General features: G+C 48.8%; 1 protein-coding gene across 1 annotated transcript in view; it reads left to right on the top strand.

Moving 5' to 3' along the window:
- Window positions 1-13311, top strand: part of RPS23 (ribosomal protein S23) — a 415955-nt gene that overhangs the window by 279750 nt on the left and 122894 nt on the right. The window lies entirely within an intron of this gene.

Raw genomic sequence — 13311 nt, 5'->3', positions numbered from 1 at the left:
TATATACAGCCCCCCAGTAATCACTATAAACAACCCCGCCAGAAATCCCTATATACAGCCCCCAGTAATCACTGAATACAGCTCCCCCAGTAATCACTGTATACAGCTCCCCCAGCAATCTCTATATACAGCCCCCCAGTATTCACTAAATACAGCCTCCAGCAATCGCTATATACAGCTCCCAGCTATTAATATATAAAGCCCCCAAGTAATCACTATATACAGCCCCCCCAGTAATCACTGCATACACCCCCAAGTAATCACTATATACAGCGCCCCAGTAATCACTATATAAAGCCCCCAGTAATCACTATCTAAAGCCCGCAGAAATCACGATATAGAGCTCTACCAGTAAACACTGTATACACCCCCAAGTAATCACTATATACAGTGCCCCAGTAATCACTATATACAGCCCCCCAGCAATCACTATAAACAGCTCCCCCAGCAATCACTATATACAGCCCCCCAGTAATCACTATATACAGCCCCCCAGTAATCACGATATAGAGCTCTACCAGTAATCACTGCATACACCCCCAAGTAATCACTGTACACAGCTCCCAGTAGTCACTATATAAAGCCCCCAGTAATCACTATCTAAAGCCCGCAGAAATCACGATATAGAGCTCTACCAGTAATCACTGTATACACCCCCAAGTAATCACTATATACAGCGCCCCAGTAATCACTATATACAGCCCCCCAGCAATCACTATAAACAGCCCTCCAAAATCACTATATATAACCCCCCAGAAACAACTATATAAAGCCCCCCAGCAATCACTGTATGCAGCGCCCCAGTAATCACTGTATACAGTACAGCTTCCCAGAAAACAGTATAAACAGACCCCCCAAAATCACTACATACAACCTCCCAGCAATAACTATATAGAGCCCCCAAGCAATCACTATATACAGCCCCCAGGATTCACTATATACAGTTCCCCTAGCAAACACTATATACAGCCCTCAGTAATCACTAAATACAGCTCCCAGCAATCAATATATACAGCCCCTCTGCAATCACTATATACAGCCCCTCAATAGTCACTATATACAGCCCTCAGCAATCAGTATATACAGCTCCACAGCAATTACTATATACAGATCCCCCAGTTATCACTATATACAGCCCTCCCAGCAATCACTATATACACCCCCGATAAATCACTATATACAGCTCCCAGCAATTACTATATACAGCCCCCAGTTATCACTATATACAGACCCCTAACAATAACTATTTACAGCTCCCCAGTATTTACTGTATACAGCCCCCCAGCAATCACTATATACAGCTCCCCCAGTAATAACTGTATATAGCTTCCCCAGCAATCACTATATTACAGCTTCCCCAGAAATCACTTTATACAGCCCCAAGTAATCACTATATACAGTCCCCAGCAATCACTATATAGAGCCCCCCAGTAATCACTGTACATAGCCCCCAGTAATCACTGTATACAGCTCACCCAGCAATCACTATATACAACCCCAAGTAATCACTATATACAGCTCCCAGCAATCTCTACATACAGCTCCCCCAGTAATAACTGTATACAGCCCCAGTGATCACGACATACAGTGCCCAGTAGTCACTATATACAGCTCCGAGTAATCACTATATACAGCCCCCTGTAATCACTATATACAGCCTGTAGCAATCACTATATACAGCCCCCAGTAATCACTGTATACAGCCCCCCAGTAATCACTGTATACAGTACAGCTCCCCAGCAATAAGTATATATAGCCCCCAAAATCACTATATACAACCACCCAGCAATAACTATATACAGTTCCCAGTAATCACTATATACAGACCCCAGCAATCACTCTATACAGTTCCCCAGCAATCACTATATACAGCCCCCAGCAATCAATATATACAGCCCCCCAGCAATAACTATATACAGCCCCCAGTAACCATCATTTACAGCCCCACCAGCTATAATTATATACAGCTCCCAGTAATAACTATATACAGCTCCCAGGAATCATTATATACATCTCCCCCAGTAATCACTGTATACAGCCTTCAGCAACCACTATATACAGCCTCCCAAGTTATCACTATATACAGCCCCCTAGTAATCACTATATACAGCACCCAGCAATTACTATATACAGCTCACAGTAATCATTGTGTACAGCTCCCCCACCAATTACTATATACATTTCCCCGGCAATCACTATATACAGCCCCCAGTTATCACTATATACAGCCCCCTAACAATAACTATTTACAGCTCCCCAGTATTTACTGTATACAGCCCCCCAGCAATCACTACATACAGCTCACAACATTACCTATATATATCCCCCTATAACAACTATATACAACCCCCTATAATACATATATATAGTCCCGCTATTATAACAATATACACCTCTTCACATAATAACTATAAACAATCCACATATAAAGCCCACCCAGTAATCACTATATACAGCCCCAGCAATCACTATATACAGCTCCCAGCATTTACTATATACAGCCCCCAGTAATCAATATATACAGCTCCCCCAGCAATAACTGTATGCAGCCCCCAGTAATCACTATATACAGCCCCCAACAATCACTATATACCGTTCCCAGCAATCACTATATCCAGCACCCAGTAATCTCTATATCCAGCACCCAGTAATCTCTCTATACAGCCCCTCTATAATCACTATATACAGCCCCTAGTAATCACTTTATACAGCCCCCAGTGATCACTATATACATCCCCTCAGCAATCACTGTATACAGCCCCCCAGTAATCACTGTATACAGTACAGCTCCCCACCAATCAGTATATACAGCTCCCAGTAATTACTATATACAGCCCCCCCAGCAATTACTGTATACAACCCATCAGCAAAAATTATATAGCGCCGCCCACCAATAACTATACACAGCCCCCAGTAATCACTATATACAGTTCCCCCAGCAATAACTATATACAGCCCCCAGTAATCACTATATACAGTTCCCCCAGCAATAACTATATACAGCCCCCAGTAATCACTATATACAGTTCCCCCAGCAATAACTATATACAGCCCCCAGTAATCACTATATAGAGCCCTCCCAGCAATCAATATATACACCCCTCAGCAATCATTATATAAAGATCCCCTTGCAATCACTATATACAGCTCACAGTAATAATTGTATACATCTCCCGCAGCAATCACTATAAACATCCCCCTCCAGTATTCACTGCATACAGATCCCCAGCAATCACTATATACAACTCTCCAGTAATCACTATATACAGCCCCCTGACAATAACTATATACAGCCCCCCAGCAATCACTATATACAGCTCCCCAACATTCCCTTTATAGTCCTTCTATAACAACTATATACAACCCCCTATAATAACTATATATACCTCCTCCCATAATAACTATATATATAATTCCCATATAAAGCCCCCCAGTAATAACTTTATAGAGCCCCCCGGTAATCACTACATACAGCCCCCAGCAATCACTTTATGCAGCCCCAGTAATCACTATATACAGTGCCCAGTAATCACTATAAACAGCTCTGAGTAATCATTATATACAGCCCCAAGTAATTACTATATACAGCCCCCAGTAATTACTATATACAGCTCCAAGCAATCACTATATACAGCACCCAGCAATCACAATATACAGCCCCCCCAAAATCACTATATACAACCCACCAGCAATAACTATATAGAGCCCCCAGCAATAACTATATACAGTTCCCAGTAATCACTATATACAGCCCACATCACTATATACAGTTCCCCCAGCAATAACAATATGCAGCCCCACAGCAATAACTATATACAGCCCCCAATTACCACTATATACAGCCCCCAGCTATAACTATATACAGCTCCCAGTAATCACTATATACAGCACCCAAGTAATCAGTATATACAGCTCCCCCAGTAATCACTATATACAGCTCCCCCAGTAATCACTGTATATAGCTTCCCCAGCAATCACTATATTACAGCTTCCCCAGAAATCACTATATACAGCCCCCAGCAATCACTATATACAGCCCCCCAGTACTCACTATACATAGCCCCCAGTAATCACTGTATACAGCTCCCCCTCATCAATCACTATATACAGCCCATAGTAATCACTATATACAGCTCCCAGCAATCTCTATATACAGCTCCCCCCGTAATAACTGTATACAGCCCCAGTAATCATGACATACAGTGCCCAGTAGTCACTGTATACAGCTCTGAATAATCAATATATACAGCCCCCCCTGTAATCACTATATACAGCCCCCCTGTAATCACTATATACAGCCCCCAGTAAGCACTTTATACAGCCCCCCAGTAATCACTGTATACAGTACAGCTCCCCAGCAATAAGTATATATAGCCCCCCCAAATCACTACATACAACCTCCCAGCAATAACTATATACAGTTCCCATTAATCACTATATACACCCCCCAGCAAATCAATATACACAGCCCCACAGCAATAACTATATACAGCCCCCAATTACCACTATATACAGCCCCCAGCTATAACTATATACAGCTCCCAGTAATCACTATATACAGCATCCCAGTAATCAGTATATACAGCTCCCCCAGTAATCACTATATAAAGCTTCCCCAGCAATCACTATATACAGCTCCCCCAGCAATCACTATATACAGCTCCCCCAGCAATCACTATATACAGCTCCCCCAGCAATCACTATATACAGCTCCCCAGCAATCACTATATACAGCCCCCAGCAATCACTATATACAGCTCCCCCAGCAATCACTATATACAGCCCCCAGCAATCACTATATTACAGCTTCCCCAGCAATCACTATATACAGCTCCCCCAGTAATAACTATACACAGCTCCCAGCAATCTCTATAAACAGCTCCCCCAGTAATAACTGTATACAGCCCCAGTAATCATGACATACAGTGCCCAGTAGTCACTATATACAGCTCCGAATAATCACTATATACAGCCCCCCTGTAATCACTATATATATACAGCCTGCAGCAATCACTATATACAGCCCCCAGTAATCACTATATACAGCCTGCAGCAATCACTATATACAGCCCCCAGTAATCACTGTATACAGCCCCCCAGTAATCACTATATACAGCCCCCCTGTAATCACTATATACAGCCTGCAGCAATCACTATATCCAGCCCCCAGTAATCACTTTATACAGACCCCCAGTAATCACTGTATATAGCTTCCCCAGCAATCACTATATTACAGCTTCCCCAGAAATCACTATATACAGCCCCCAGCAATCACTATATACAGCCCCCCAGTAATCACTATACATAGCCCCCAGTAATCACTGTATACAGCTCCCCCTCATCAATCACTATATCCAGCCCCCAGTAAGCACTTTATACAGCCCCCCAGTAATCACTGTATACAGTACAGCTCCCCAGCAATAAGTATATATAGCCCCCCCCCCAAATCACTACATACAACCGCCCAGCAATAACTATATACAGTTCCCATTAACCACTATATACACCCCCCCAGCAAATCAATATACACAGCTCCCCAGCAATCACTATATACAGACTCTCCAGTTCACTATATACAGCCCCCAGCAATCACTATATACAGCTCATAGTAATCACTGTATACAGCTCCCCCAGCAATCACTATATACAGCCCCTCAATAATCACTGTATACAGCTCCCCCAGCAATCACTATACATATTTCCAGAGCAATCGCTATATACAGCACCCAGTTATCTCTATATACAGCCCCTCAGTATTCACTGTATACAGCCCACAGCAATCAGTATATACAGCTCCCCAGTAATCACTATATACAGCTCCCCCAGCAATCGCTAGATACAGACCCCCAGCAATCACTATATACAGCCCCCCAACATTGCCTATATAGTACCCTTACAACAACTATATACAGACCCCCTATTATAACTATATACACCTCCTCCCATAATAACTAAATACAATCCACATATACTGCCCCCCAGTAATCAATATAAAGAGCCCCTCAGTAATTACTATATACAGCCCTCAGCAATTACTATATACTGCCCACAGTAATCACTATAAACAGCGCCCAGCAATCACTATATACAGCTCCCCCAGACATCAGTATATACAGCTCCCCCAGCAATCACTATATACAACTCCCATTAATTACTATATGCAGCTCCCCCAGCAATCATTATATACAGCCCCCCAGCAATCACTATATACAGCTCCTCCAGCAATCACTATATACAGCTCCTCCAGCAATCACTATATACAGCTCCCCCAGCAATCACTGTATACAGCTCCCCCAGCAATCACTGTATACAGCTCCCCCAGCAATCACTATATACAGCCCCCCAGCAATCACTATATACAGCTCCTCCAGCAATCACTATATACAGCTCCTCCAGCAATCACTATATACAGCTCCCCCAGCAATCACTGTATACAGCTCCCCCAGCAATCACTATATACAGCTCCCCCAGCAATCACTATATACAGCTCCTCCAGCAATTACTATATACAGCTCCCCCAGCAATCACTATATACAGCTCCCCCAGCAATCACTATATACAGCTCCCCCAGCAATCACTATATACAGCTCCCCCAGCAATCACTATATACAGCTCCCAGCAATCACTGTATACAGCTCCCCCAGCAATCACTATATACAACTCCCATTAATTACTATATGCAGCTCCTCCAGCAATCACTATATACAGCTCCCCCAGCAATCACTATATACAGCCCCCCAGCAATCACTATATACAGCTCCTCCAGCAATCACTATATACAGCTCCTCCAGCAATCACTATATACAGCTCCCCCAGCAATCACTGTATACAGCTCCCCCAGCAATCACTATATACAGCTCCCCCAGCAATCACTATATACAACTCCCATTAATTACTATATGCAGCTCCCCCAGCAATCACTATATACAGCCCCCCAGCAATCACTATATACAGCTCCTCCAGCAATCACTATATACAGCTCCTCCAGCAATCACTATATACAGCTCCCCCAGCAATCACTGTATACAGCTCCCCCAGCAATCACTATATACAGCTCCCCCAGCAACCACTATATACAGCTCCCCCAGCAATCACTATATACAGCCCCCAGTAATCACTATATACAGCTCCCCCAGCAATCACTATATACAGCTCCCCCAGCAATCACTATATACAGCTCCCCCAGCAATCACTATATACAACTCCCATTAATTACTATATGCAGCTCCCCCAGCAATCACTATATACAGTTCCCCCAGCAATCACTATATACAGCCCCCCCAACATTACCTATATAGTCCCCCTATAACAACTATATACTACCCCCTATTATAACTATATACACCTCCCCCCATAATAACTATATAATATCCCCATATAAAACCTATATACAGTCCAAGGTAAAATAATAAAATTGAACATCACCCCAGATGCGCGCAGACCTCATCTTCTTCCCTCGCGGTTACCCTAGGAGGTGTACCAAGATGGTCATTTTGGTTAGCTCCAATTTCTAATGGCAGAGCAGGGAACTTATAGTTTCCTGGTTCTACCATCAGGCACGGCCCGTCAGCCTGGACCCAAATAGACAGTGGGAGACCACCTGAAATGCCCACATTTGATGGGTGCCCTTTAAGGACAAAGTGGTGGGGACCCGGGGCGTCCCCCTATAATCCGGCCCTGTTGATAGAAAGGTGCCAGGACATACCGGACATGGCAGCTCGCTGTGTATGGGGGGTGTAGCCACAGAGGGGTCAGAGCGTCCATGCTGACCCCTGACCACTGCTGGCTATGATAGAAAGGTGTCAGGACACACAGGACATGGCAGCTCGCTGTGTATGGGGGTGTAGTCACAGAGGGGTCAGAGCGCCCATGCTGACCCCTGACCACTGCTGGCTATGATAGAAAGGTGTCAGGACACACAGGACATGGCAGCTCGCTGTGTATGGGGGGTGTAGTCACAGAGGGGTCAGAGCGCCCATGCTGACCCCTGACCACTGCTGGCTATGATAGAAAGGTGTCAGGACACACAGGACATGGAAGATCGCTGTGTATGGGGGTGTAGTCACAGAGGGGTCAGAGCGCCCATGCTGACCCCTGACCACTGCTGGCTATGATAGAAAGGTGTCAGGACACACAGGACATGGCAGCTCGCTGTGTATGGGGGGTGTAGTCACAGAGAGGTCAGAGCGCCCATGCTGACCCCTGACCACTGCTGGCTATGATAGAAAGGTGTCAGGACACACAGGACATGGCAGATCGCTGTGTATGGGGGAGTTGGAGTCACAGAGGGGTCAGAGCGCCCATTGTGACCCCTGATCACTACTGGCTATGATAGAAAGGTGTCAGGACACAGGACATGGCAGCTCGCTGTGTATGAGGGGTGTAGTCACAGAGGGGTCAGAGCGCCCATGCTGACCCCTGACCACTGCTGGCTATGATAGAAAGGTGTCAGGACACACAGGACATGGCAGCTCGCTGTGTATGGGGGGTGTAGTCACAGAGAGGTCAGAGCGCCCATGCTGACCCCTGACCACTGCTGGCTATGATAGAAAGGTGTCAGGACACACAGGACATGGCAGCTCGCTGTGTATGGGGGATGTAGTCACAGAGGGGTCAGAGCCCCCATGCTGACCCCTGACCACTGCTGGCTATGATAGAAAGGTGTCAGGACACACAGGACATGGCAGCTCGCTGTGTATAGGGGGGTGTAGTCACAGAGAGGTCAGAGCGCCCATGCTGACCCCTGACCACTGCTGGCTATGATAGAAAGGTGTCAGGACACACAGGACATGGCAGCTCGCTGTGTATGGGGGGTGTAGTCACAGAGGGGTCAGAGCGCCCATGCTGACCCCTGACCACTGCTGGCTATGATAGAAAGGTATCAGGACACACAGGACATGGCAGCTCACTGTGTATGGGGGGTGTAGTCACAGAGAGGTCAGAGCGCCCATGCTGACCCCTGACCACTGCTGGCTATGATAGAAAGGTGTCAGGACACAGGACATGGCAGCTCGCTGTGTATGGGGGGTGTAGTCACAGAGGGGTCAGAGCGCCCATGCTGACCCCTGACCACTGCTGGCTATGATAGAAAGGTGTCAGGACACAGGACATGGCAGCTCGCTGTGTATGGGGGGTGTAGTCACAGAGGGGTCAGAGCACCCATGCTGACCCCTGACCACTGCTGGCTATGATAGAAAGGTGTCAGGACACACAGGACATGGCAGCTCGCTGTGTATGGGGGTGTAGTCACAGAGGGGTCAGAGCGCCCATGCTGACCCCTGACCCCTGCTGGCTATGATAGAAAGGTGTCAGGACACACAGGACATGGCAGCTCGCTGTGTATGGGGGGTGTAGTCACAGAGGGGTCAGAGCGCCCATGCTGACCCCTGACCACTGCTGGCTATGATAGAAAGGTGTCAGGACACACAGGACATGGAAGATCGCTGTGTATGGGGGTGTAGTCACAGAGGGGTCAGAGCGCCCATGCTGACCCCTGACCACTGCTGGCTATGATAGAAAGGTGTCAGGACACACAGGACATGGCAGCTCGCTGTGTATGGGGGGTGTAGTCACAGAGAGGTCAGAGCGCCCATGCTGACCCCTGACCACTGCTGGCTATGATAGAAAGGTGTCAGGACACACAGGACATGGCAGATCGCTGTGTATGGGGGAGTTGGAGTCACAGAGGGGTCAGAGCGCCCATTGTGACCCCTGATCACTACTGGCTATGATAGAAAGGTGTCAGGACACAGGACATGGCAGCTCGCTGTGTATGAGGGGTGTAGTCACAGAGGGGTCAGAGCGCCCATGCTGACCCCTGACCCCTGCTGGCTATGATAGAAAGGTGTCAGGACACACAGGACATGGCAGCTCGCTGTGTATGGGGGGTGTAGTCACAGAGGGGTCAGAGCGCCCATGCTGACCCCTGACCACTGCTGGCTATGATAGAAAGGTGTCAGGACACACAGGACATGGAAGATCGCTGTGTATGGGGGTGTAGTCACAGAGGGGTCAGAGCGCCCATGCTGACCCCTGACCACTGCTGGCTATGATAGAAAGGTGTCAGGACACACAGGACATGGCAGCTCGCTGTGTATGGGGGGTGTAGTCACAGAGAGGTCAGAGCGCCCATGCTGACCCCTGACCACTGCTGGCTATGATAGAAAGGTGTCAGGACACACAGGACATGGCAGATCGCTGTGTATGGGGGAGTTGGAGTCACAGAGGGGTCAGAGCGCCCATTGTGACCCCTGATCACTACTGGCTATGATAGAAAGGTGTCAGGACACAGGACATGGCAGCTCGCTGTGTATGAGGGGTGTAGTCACAGAGGGGTCAGAGCGCCCATGCTGACCCCTGACCACTGCTGGCTATGATAGAAAGGTGTCAGGACACACAGGACATGGCAGCTCGCTGTGTATGGGGGGTGTAGTCACAGAGAGGTCAGAGCGCCCATGCTGACCCCTGACCACTGCTGGCTATGATAGAAAGGTGTCAGGACACACAGGACATGGCAGCTCGCTGTGTATGGGGGATGTAGTCACAGAGGGGTCAGAGCCCCCATGCTGACCCCTGACCACTGCTGGCTATGATAGAAAGGTGTCAGGACACACAGGACATGGCAGCTCGCTGTGTATAGGGGGGTGTAGTCACAGAGAGGTCAGAGCGCCCATGCTGACCCCTGACCACTGCTGGCTATGATAGAAAGGTGTCAGGACACACAGGACATGGCAGCTCGCTGTGTATGGGGGGTGTAGTCACAGAGGGGTCAGAGCGCCCATGCTGACCCCTGACCACTGCTGGCTATGATAGAAAGGTATCAGGACACACAGGACATGGCAGCTCACTGTGTATGGGGGGTGTAGTCACAGAGAGGTCAGAGCGCCCATGCTGACCCCTGACCACTGCTGGCTATGATAGAAAGGTGTCAGGACACAGGACATGGCAGCTCGCTGTGTATGGGGGGTGTAGTCACAGAGGGGTCAGAGCGCCCATGCTGACCCCTGACCACTGCTGGCTATGATAGAAAGGTGTCAGGACACACAGGACATGGCAGCTCGCTGTGTATGGGGGTGTAGTCACAGAGGGGTCAGAGCGCCCATGCTGACCCCTGACCCCTGCTGGCTATGATAGAAAGGTGTCAGGACACAGGACATGGCAGCTCGCTGTGTATGGGGGGTGTAGTCACAGAGGGGTCAGAGCACCCATGCTGACCCCTGACCACTGCTGGCTATGATAGAAAGGTGTCAGGACACACAGGACATGGCAGCTCGCTGTGTATGGGGGTGTAGTCACAGAGGGGTCAGAGCGCCCATGCTGACCCCTGACCCCTGCTGGCTATGATAGAAAGGTGTCAGGACACACAGGACATGGAAGATCGCTGTGTATGGGGGTGTAGTCACAGAGAGGTCAGAGCGCCCATGCTGACCCCTGACCACTGCTGGCTATGATAGAAAGGTGTCAGGACACACAGGACATGGCAGCTCGCTGTGTATGGGGGGTGTAGTCACAGAGAGGTCAGAGCGCCCATGCTGACCCCTGACCACTGCTGGCTATGATAGAAAGGTGTCAGGACACACAGGACATGGCAGATCGCTGTGTATGGGGGAGTTGGAGTCACAGAGGGGTCAGAGCGCCCATTGTGACCCCTGATCACTACTGGCTATGATAGAAAGGTGTCAGGACACAGGACATGGCAGCTCGCTGTGTATGAGGGGTGTAGTCACAGAGGGGTCAGAGCGCCCATGCTGACCCCTGACCACTGCTGGCTATGATAGAAAGGTGTCAGGACACACAGGACATGGCAGCTCGCTGTGTATGGGGGGTGTAGTCACAGAGAGGTCAGAGCGCCCATGCTGACCCCTGACCACTGCTGGCTATGATAGAAAGGTGTCAGGACACACAGGACATGGCAGCTCGCTGTGTATGGGGGATGTAGTCACAGAGGGGTCAGAGCCCCCATGCTGACCCCTGACCACTGCTGGCTATGATAGAAAGGTGTCAGGACACACAGGACATGGCAGCTCGCTGTGTATAGGGGGGTGTAGTCACAGAGAGGTCAGAGCGCCCATGCTGACCCCTGACCACTGCTGGCTATGATAGAAAGGTGTCAGGACACACAGGACATGGCAGCTCGCTGTGTATGGGGGGTGTAGTCACAGAGGGGTCAGAGCGCCCATGCTGACCCCTGACCACTGCTGGCTATGATAGAAAGGTATCAGGACACACAGGACATGGCAGCTCACTGTGTATGGGGGGTGTAGTCACAGAGAGGTCAGAGCGCCCATGCTGACCCCTGACCACTGCTGGCTATGATAGAAAGGTGTCAGGACACAGGACATGGCAGCTCGCTGTGTATGGGGGGTGTAGTCACAGAGGGGTCAGAGCGCCCATGCTGACCCCTGACCACTGCTGGCTATGATAGAAAGGTGTCAGGACACACAGGACATGGCAGCTCGCTGTGTATGGGGGTGTAGTCACAGAGGGGTCAGAGCGCCCATGCTGACCCCTGACCCCTGCTGGCTATGATAGAAAGGTGTCAGGACACAGGACATGGCAGCTCGCTGTGTATAGGGGGGTGTAGTCACAGAGAGGTCAGAGCGCCCATGCTGACCCCTGACCACTGCTGGCTATGATAGAAAGGTGTCAGGACACACAGGACATGGCAGCTCGCTGTGTATGGGGGTGTAGTCACAGAGGGGTCAGAGCGCCCATGCTGACCCCTGACCCCTGCTGGCTATGATAGAAAGGTGTCAGGACACAGGACATGGCAGCTCGCTGTGTATGGGGGGTGTAGTCACAGAGGGGTCAGAGCACCCATGCTGACCCCTGACCACTGCTGGCTATGATAGAAAGGTGTCAGGACACACAGGACATGGCAGCTCGCTGTGTATGGGGGTGTAGTCACAGAGGGGTCAGAGCGCCCATGCTGACCCCTGACCACTGCTGGCTATGATAGAAAGGTGTCAGGACACACAGGACATGGCAGCTCGCTGTGTATGGGGGGTGTAGTCACAGAGAGGTCAGAGCGCCCATGCTGACCCCTGACCACTGCTGGCTATGATAGAAAGGTACTAATAATTTGACCAAAAAGTGATGTAACACTTACAAAGAATAAATGTAAAAAATTACCATCTTTATTAGTAGCATACAAATAATCAAGACACACAATGGGTGAACTACAATGGGTTAAAAGCCATGTGTGGTACAATAAATAATTATATCCATGTATATGGGTAGGTAATAAATTTGTCATATAGCATAGCCCCAAGTAAACATGCATAAGACAATGGGGTTAAAATAGATGCACAG

The sequence above is a fragment of the Engystomops pustulosus genome, chromosome 5, assembly GCF_040894005.1.
Source record: "Engystomops pustulosus chromosome 5, aEngPut4.maternal, whole genome shotgun sequence".
Taxonomy (NCBI): domain Eukaryota; kingdom Metazoa; phylum Chordata; class Amphibia; order Anura; family Leptodactylidae; genus Engystomops; species Engystomops pustulosus.
The sequence above is the reverse complement of the archived record's forward strand: the minus strand, read 5'-3'. Positions and strand labels throughout refer to the sequence as shown.